This window comes from Cicer arietinum, chromosome 4 (genome assembly GCF_000331145.2).
Source record: "Cicer arietinum cultivar CDC Frontier isolate Library 1 chromosome 4, Cicar.CDCFrontier_v2.0, whole genome shotgun sequence".
Taxonomy (NCBI): Eukaryota; Viridiplantae; Streptophyta; class Magnoliopsida; order Fabales; family Fabaceae; genus Cicer; species Cicer arietinum.
In genome coordinates this window covers 52169999-52178699 of record NC_021163.2, presented here as the reverse complement: position 1 = coordinate 52178699, position 8701 = coordinate 52169999, and the positions used below count along the sequence as shown (strand labels likewise).

Sequence of the window (8701 nt, the reverse complement as noted above, 5' to 3'; positions counted from 1 at the left end):
ACATTCTACACACGACTCAGAAACATAATATGATGAAGGCGTACTGCCTCTGATTGTGATACTAAAGATTCAAATGACCAAGTAGTTACTTTTGTCCACACTCTAATGGATTAAAGAAATGCAATGCAAAAAAATCATTATTGATATGGTAACTTACAATTCTCTTATTGATGGTTTGCTCAAATTTAGGAGAATCTCATATGATTTGGAGTTTGTTAATCAGATGCATCATAAAGTTCAACCTCCTAATATACTCACTTATAGTTCTATTTTGGAAATATTGTTGGGTTGGGATTTTACAAATTGTATTGCATTTGCTCTAGCCAATATCTTATACTCTCATTTTATCTCATGTGGAGTAAACCTGCTTTTATCTCATGTGGTTCTGTCATTAACTGAACTATTGTTCAGGCACAAGCTTGGCATTTAAATTGATGTGTAATGAGTAGAATATGTGTTAAAGAGAAGTATTGAGAGTTGAAAAGGTCATGAAATTGTTGTGAGGAACACAACTTAGAGTTTAGATCTTGAATGCTTATAGGAAGCATACTTCTATTTTATGCATAATTGCAGATTTTGGTTACATGTGGTGTTAAATTGTAGACTTAGTGCTTAAAATTGAAGCAATCTATATGGATGACATGAAAGATGGTTTAAAAGATATACAAACTGCGACATGGACACCTAATACGACCAACACTTCGATACTACTAATTTAAAAGATACAGGACACCGACACCGATACATATATGATAGTTTTTCACCTTCATGGATTCATCTACTTCCGGAAAAAATAAACTTGTTGTAATTAAATTTCATGTTTTTAACCTACATCATTGCTTTGACACATCTTTAACCCCTGTAGTTGTGTTTGAGATGTGTCCAAGGGGTTAAAGGTGTGTCGAAGTGAAGAAAAATAAGTTTTATTTTTTGAACACTTATTTTAGGTATCATACAGGTGTCGTAGACTGACATGTCTAACCTCAAAGGTGTTCATACTTCATAGTTCATATCCACTTCTATTTTATATTTTAGACTATTATGAAAATGTCAATTTTTATTTTATTTTCTTTTGAAGGGGTTTGTGTGATTTGTGTCACTTTGTGATATGGTTAGGATTGTTAAGTGAATAATGTTTTTCTTCCATGTTTTGTGGTTATCTTGATGCTTCATTTGAAGCTTAGTTAAATTTGTTCATCATTGAAGGTTGCTAGTGAATTGGAAGTTGCAAACAAGTGCCAAATGAAATGCTAATATGTTATATGTTGCATCTGAAGTAGAGTGAGAGTGAAGCATGCAAGCTGAAAACTCTTCTTCCCCTTTCCCCCAAGTGTATTTTCATTAGTAATAATTGGATTTTTTATATTGTGCTCCACAAAGACTTCAAATACCTTGTACCTTTTGATATCTTTTAATCAATTTGGTAAATTTTATGTGGAACATTAAGTCTACCGTCTACATCCCAATATCAATTCATCTCATCCCTTTGGCTACTGACATAATTATTCACCGGATAAATTACAAGAAATGTGTCTAGGGTTCATGACTTTCTAACTTGGGAATTTTTTGATTCAATTCTGATTTTTTTAATTTTGTAACTTGTGTTTTATAATAAAATGTTTATTTTTAAATGTTGTTTTTTTTAATTCAACATAATGAAATAATGGCATTAAATTTGCCATCTATATGTTTAGGTTATTTGACACATCATTTAAAATTAAAAATATGACACATTGTAAATGAAATATGGAGCTAATTTCATGAATGAGATAAAATAGGGAGACCAAAAGGATAATTCAACCTAAATATAAATAAATTGATAAAAAAAAAACCTAAACATAAATAAAAATACCAAACAACTTTAAAAGGAATATAATTGTACCAGATATTGGCCCGCGCTTTGCGCATGAACATTTGATATATTAATATTTAATATATTAAATTAAGATTAAATTGTACTTTAACTTTATAAACATTACTCTTTGAATTTAAAATCAAAGATGATTAGTAGATAATAGTTATTAAATGATATATTAGACGTAGAAAAATGTTATGTTACACAAGTGAGACAAGCTCTGCAACATACACAACTTTTATCGACCATTGGATTAATAAGTTTAATGATTCGGCCAAATGAGATATTACGAGACTTAATGATTCAATGGTAGAAGATAAACTCATGCATGGTGCAAGATGGTTTTACCTATGCACATTAGAAAAAACTAAAAAGTAATCATCTTTAATATGATTTTATTGTAATTTTCTATCACATTTTTTAGATATGTTCAAAATAATTGATAATGATTTAAAAAATTAAAGTTAAAATATTTATTTGAACTAATTAATTATTTGGACAACATTTTGTTTAGTTTATATTATAATTGTTATTGTTGTATTTCTATTTAAAAAATTTACGAGACAAAATCGATCACATTCTCCATATGAAGTGATATTGAGAGGTGTGAAAAATTCTTCCCTTAACCTTAGATATTTCAATGACAATTTTTAAACCAAAATATTGTCATTACTTTATCAACCAAGTTCATGAGTTCTTCACTAAAAATATATTCAAGACATGATTTTAAATTGTGTTACCCAACTACCGTTTTAACGACATTGCAACTATAATTTAGACCGCATTTTTCTGCAATTTAAAAATTTATAGCGCTACAGCGACAACAATCGTAATTTAAAATCATGATTCAATGAATTGATATCATTGTCACTTGAAACAAAAGACCCTAGTTCTTAATTAAAATCAAAGAAACAAGTAATAAGGGTGCAAGTATACATTTTAAAGGATATAATAAGTTAATAACCAGTTTCTATGATAATTAAACTTGACAATTTAATATGGTGACAGGGAAATTACTTTGCAGAAATCAAACATGCAGTAAAACTATGCCTGGATCATTAGGACATGAAGAGCAAGATGCAAAAACATTTGCTTCATGGGTAACAATAATAATATGCATTTCATTATATAAGCTTATATACTATATGAATTTAATTAACATCAATTTTCATTGTTATTTTAGAGAATTGACTATTTGAAGTATGATAATTGTGAGAATAATAATATAAACCCCAAAGAAAGGTATATATGTGGTTTTCAAATTGCATATACAAATCAACTAAATGCTTCTAAAATCTATGAATTCATGCATTTTGTAAAATAGGTATCCAGCAACAGGAGATATTTAAATACAACATGAATCTAATTCAAAGAATTTCATTATCTTGTACTCAGTTTCGAACCTGACCAATGTTTGCATCAGATCCATGCTTTACTGAACACTTGACAGAGACATAGCATTAAAGACACAGTTGATGCAAGAGATTTATGGGAGGTGAAAGACATAGTTTGACTTATTTTGTTCTTCACAATCCCATGAATTCATAGCATTAAAGACACCTATAATGTTGAGTTTTTGACTATTTATATTGGTTTTGAGTTTTTGACTATTTATATTGAAATTTGCAGCATTCAACACAATCATCAGTTTCTTGAGATATATCTGCTGAATTAGACTCACATGCTTGTAAGATGTGTGTCCTGAGTCCGAAATAAGTTCTCGATATATTTAGACAGAAAAGGAGACAAACAACAGAAGTCAGGACTACCACAAATGCATTGGCAATCATTCGAGGTTCCGTAAAAGGAAACAGAAATCAATTGGAGATTTATTTGTCAATAGGAAATGCAGAAACAAAGGAATATAAGTTATATCTTTAATATGGTTTTCATTGTAATCTATACAATGAGGACAATTTGATCTCAATACGAATCTAAATGATGTTCATTTAACATGTAACCCATTTAAAGGATAAGGGATGAAAAAAACAGTTGAAAAAAGGAACTATAAATACTAATATTGAGAATTTTACAATCAGCATTCACAATGTTCTACTTCTCTAGCTAACTAACCCTTTTCCCCTAAATATTATGGACCTGACTTTTAGGCCTAAACAAGCAAACTTGTATCCATGATCCCCATCAGATTTCACATGTATTCTACCTTTGTATTTGTAAAGATTCCAAAACAGTATATCAGGAATGGCAGCAATGAATCAAAAAGAATTGATTGAAATGATAAAATAATGTTGAAACATTGATTCAAAATAATAATGTTTAAAAAGAAAAATATCTTACCTACTTTCGGTCTTAAAGAAGACCTCTCACAATCATTTCTCGAAGAAGTTTCTTCGCTTTTTCATTTTCATCACTTTTGAACAGAGAAAGAATAATTATTTCGTAAGTTAAAGCATTTGGAATGCAGCCATTGTCTTTCATTTTTGAGAACAAATCCAACGCTGCGTCCAACAAGCCCTTGTTACAAAACCCTTGGATCATAACGGTCCATGTACAAACATCTAGATCGTAGCCTTTGAGCAAAAGATCTTCAAAAATCTTTTGTGAATCCTCTATTCTTCCACTTCTACACAATCCATTGAGAACGTATACATATTTGGTTGAATATCACGGTCTTTAATTTTTTTCAACAATGCAAACATCATGGCTTTTGCATAAAGCATCCAATATAGAACTGTAAGTATATATATTAGGTGGTTGGCCCCTATCATGCATCTCACCAACAAGCTCCAAAGCATATGTAATTCTCTCCGATTTGCACAAACCACCAATGAGGGAATTGTAAATTACAACAGGAACAATTTTTCTGGACTGCATTTCTTTGAAGAGGATCATGGCATCATCCACCATTTTAATCTTGCAGTGTCCATTAATCATGATATTGTAGCTCCTAACGTCAGGAGCCACTCCCCTTTGGGCCATAATGTTGAGTATACTCTTAGCCTTGTTCACTTCATTAACGAGGCAATATCCATCTATTAAACAGTTGTAAGTAACAATACTCGGCTTTATGTCATTTTTCATCATCACAAGAAACACATTTTTAGCTTCTTTCAACTTCCCTTCCTTACAAAAAGCATCAACCAATATATTAAAAGTATACACATCGGGTTGATGTTTTCCGTTGTCATTTTATTAAACAAATCAATTCCTTCTTTCAATTGACCAATGATGCAAAAGCCACTAATTAGTGCACTGTAAGTGAAAACATCACGAGAAATTCTCGACAGCCATTTCAGAATATAAATCACATGCATCAGAAACAAGTTTATCTTTGCACAAACTATCAATAATCGTGTTGTACATTACCACATTAGGTTGAACCAATTTCCCATCAACTCGTCTCAGCAACTCTAGAGCTGCTCTTGTTCCTCCAACTTTGCATAACCAATTGATCAAAGTCCCGTAACTAACTTGATCCAACTGAAATCCTTGTGCTACCACCTTGTCATGAAAGTGCAATGCTTTATGAACCTCACCTTTGAGTGTGGTAAAAGTTATTGCATTTGGGTGATAACCCCTTTTGAGAATCTTTGAGAAAACAGAAAAAGCAAAAGTGATATGACCCAATTGGCAAAAACAATTGATTAAGAGACTGCAATTTACTAAGTCAGGGTTAATTCCCCTAATTTCCATTTGTTGAGAAAGGGAAATAGCAATTGAGTAATGCTTAGCTTTCACAATGGATCCTAAAACCTTGCCAAATTCAATGGGTGGTGGGGTAGGATTGTTATGGAGCAAAGAATTGAACAATGAAATGGAATTGTCAAGATGAGGATTATTGAATTGAGGGAAAAGGGTTGAAGCTGAGAAGCAAAAAGAGGGAATGAAATTAAAAGGAAGAAACTTTTTGGGAATGAAAAGAGAAACAAACCTGAACCTAGTTGAAAACAAAAACATTGTTTGTTGTGGTTGCAAGTGGATGTGATAAACAAAACCTTCGAATTTTCATGTTTGTATGTTATATATAACTGTCCAACAGAGCTTATATAGAACTTAAGATCGAACTCTTTTTAAACAATCAATTTTTTAATTATGTGAAATAAACTTTTTTAATTATGTGAAATAAACGTTGGTTTCATTATTTTATTGTAATTTCAGTATGGGAAGTTAGGAGTTGTTAAAATATTGTCTATGCAATTTCATCCTAGAGTTTCATAATAATATGTATATGCCCAAAGGGTATAATATGGATTTCATTGAATTGCATCCAAAAAAGGATGATGCAAAGTCTTTAACATTCTATAGATACGTTAACCCCGATTTAACCCAAGTTTACATTTTCTTGTACTTGGAATAACATAAGTAGGTCTAAGCTAAGAGGAAAATGGGTTGATAGTCAAGCCTTGAAGTTTCTTTTATGTTCAAAGAAGCATCTCCTCTAGAGAAAATGGTCAAAGGCCTTCCAAAGTTAAAAGGTAAGCGAGATGGAAAGAGGGAGAATAGCGTCTAACCTACACACATTGATACACACACATTTATCTCTAATATATTCATCACAGTTAGTTAGCAATAAAGACAAACTCAATAAATGTGGATCCACAAATATAGTAAAGAGTGATGGAGTTTTCTTGAAGAGTTTTTTACTTGTGATTACTTGAACAAGTGTTGGTAGATTGCAAATTGAACTATTGTCTTAATCTTACGGTTAATCTTCAATTTATAGGTGATGAGAAACGTTGAATATTCAATTCAAACTGAATATAGCTGTTAGACACATCAGCAAAGTGTCACATCTGTTGTAAAACCATTAAACACATGTTTATATTATTGTCCAGAACGTTATTGACAAACCCATAATGTTCTTGATTTTTTATAACGTGAATGAGTGTGAGAATGGGCATTCACGTGTCATTTGCTACTATTCTAAATCTGAATTATTCAAAGCTTTCAACATAACAGTGTAAGTACATTTTACTTGCGTCTTTGTCTTTCTTTCTTACAACTCATCAATTTGGAGATCAATCTGGAAGCTGTTTTCCTCCTTAGGCCCTTCAATTCGAGTTACTGTCTTGATTACTTTTGGGTAGCCCATGTGCGAATTATAAATCTAAAACAGGCTTTTAGTGATCCCAAAACTGAATCATTTGTATGTTGTCTTTTATTTAAGATAAGCAGAACGTTCTGCAATCATTTTGTCATTGATTCGAGTATCATTATGTAGAACATTTTGTATGTTTGTTTTTGCAAGTAGACCTTCAAATCTTGACTTTTAATTGTTCATTAAATGTTAGAAAGCTCATGTGCGAAATGCCAACTGAAATACTGCACGTTGCCCTTTCAAGAAGATCCTTATTGTCAATTGTTCTTTAATAGAACAACTAGAACATTCTGGTGAATGTTTTTCCATCGTTCTTTAAACAAATTTAATAAATGACTCAATATTGAAATGATTTTTTCTTCAAAGTTAATTCTTGTTATTTTGCTGAACTGATATGAATATTTATAAGTGCAATGAACCTGTTCGTCATGAGAACAATATTTATAACAATTGAGAATGTTGTCTTCGATATGAGAGGATAAATCTTTTGTTGAAGCAATAATTCCTACAATTTCTCTTGGTATTACACATGTTGTGTCTTGTCTATCAAGTATCCCTGAGATACAATTTCTCTGTTGTTACACATTGTTTTCCCTCGAATTTATATTTACTTATTGTTTATGAAATTTATCTGTATCTATTATATAAGAAAAATCAATACCTTGAGTAACTAAAGGAAAATCAAATCTTTTTGGTTAAACAAATGGTGAAAATTAATTACTTCCTCGTTCCGTGGACAACTTGTTTGATTTGAAAAAACTATTTTAGATTTTTAATTTTTCTTAACAATTATAAAAATGCAAAAAATATCATTTGATTTTTTACTTTAAAAAATAACTATGTGCAATATGTAATAATTCTTTATTTGGATATTCACTTTCTCATGTATACTCTAGAAATTTTATAATTCTGACAAATTACTTTCCTACGAACATATAAATAAGAGCTTTTATTTAACTTTTGAATATTATTTTCGTAGTTTTAAGCCTCTAATTATTTTTAGTATAAACATGCCTCTTAATGAATAAATGGGATAGTAGGAACAATAAAATAGTATACAAAATGATACTTTTAAGATGAAAAAGTTGATAACATTATAGAGAAAGTCAAAAGGAGTTTTGAAAAGATATTTGTGGATCTGAATTATAGTCAAATTGAGTTGGACGAGATTATGTTCAAGTATATTTTAAGTATTGATAATTTTAATGACAATACAAATTTTACAAACTGAAGTAGTTTAAAGGGGGGCATATTATTGTGAAAGTAATCGAAGTTAGGAGTTGTTAAAATATTGTATATGCAATTTAATCCAAGAGTTTCATAATAATATGTACTAGATTATGGCTCGCGCGCTGCGCAGATATTAATTAATTAATTTTATAAGTTTTATAAGTAATATTTTATGTATTATAAAAATAGTTATCTTATAATATTACTTTATTGATTTGTAATAATTGAATATGATTAGGAAAATTAAAATGAAGGAAAATCATGTTTATCACAATCATTTAATTTAATTTTTTAAATATTTTATAAAATTCGTATGATAACTTATTATATAGGATAATTGTTTAACTCATTGTACTTTAATTATTAATTTATTTTTCAACATATAATAGTACTTGTAGTTATTTGATGAAATAAAATGTAAAATACAAACCCAAAAATAAGATGTAAAAAATATTAATGTTGAATTATATTGTAGCGTAGCTAAATTTATTTGTTTTATTAGTATGATGTTTTAATTGCGAGCGTGAGAAGTTGTTATAAAAATAATTAGAGGCTTA

At 29.9% G+C, this 8701-nt stretch overlaps 1 pseudogene; it reads right to left on the bottom strand.

Annotated features, from left to right (window-relative positions):
• Positions 1-3447: 3447 nt before the first annotated feature.
• Positions 3448-5848, bottom strand: LOC101495879 (uncharacterized; annotated as a pseudogene).
• Positions 5849-8701: the final 2853 nt, after the last annotated feature.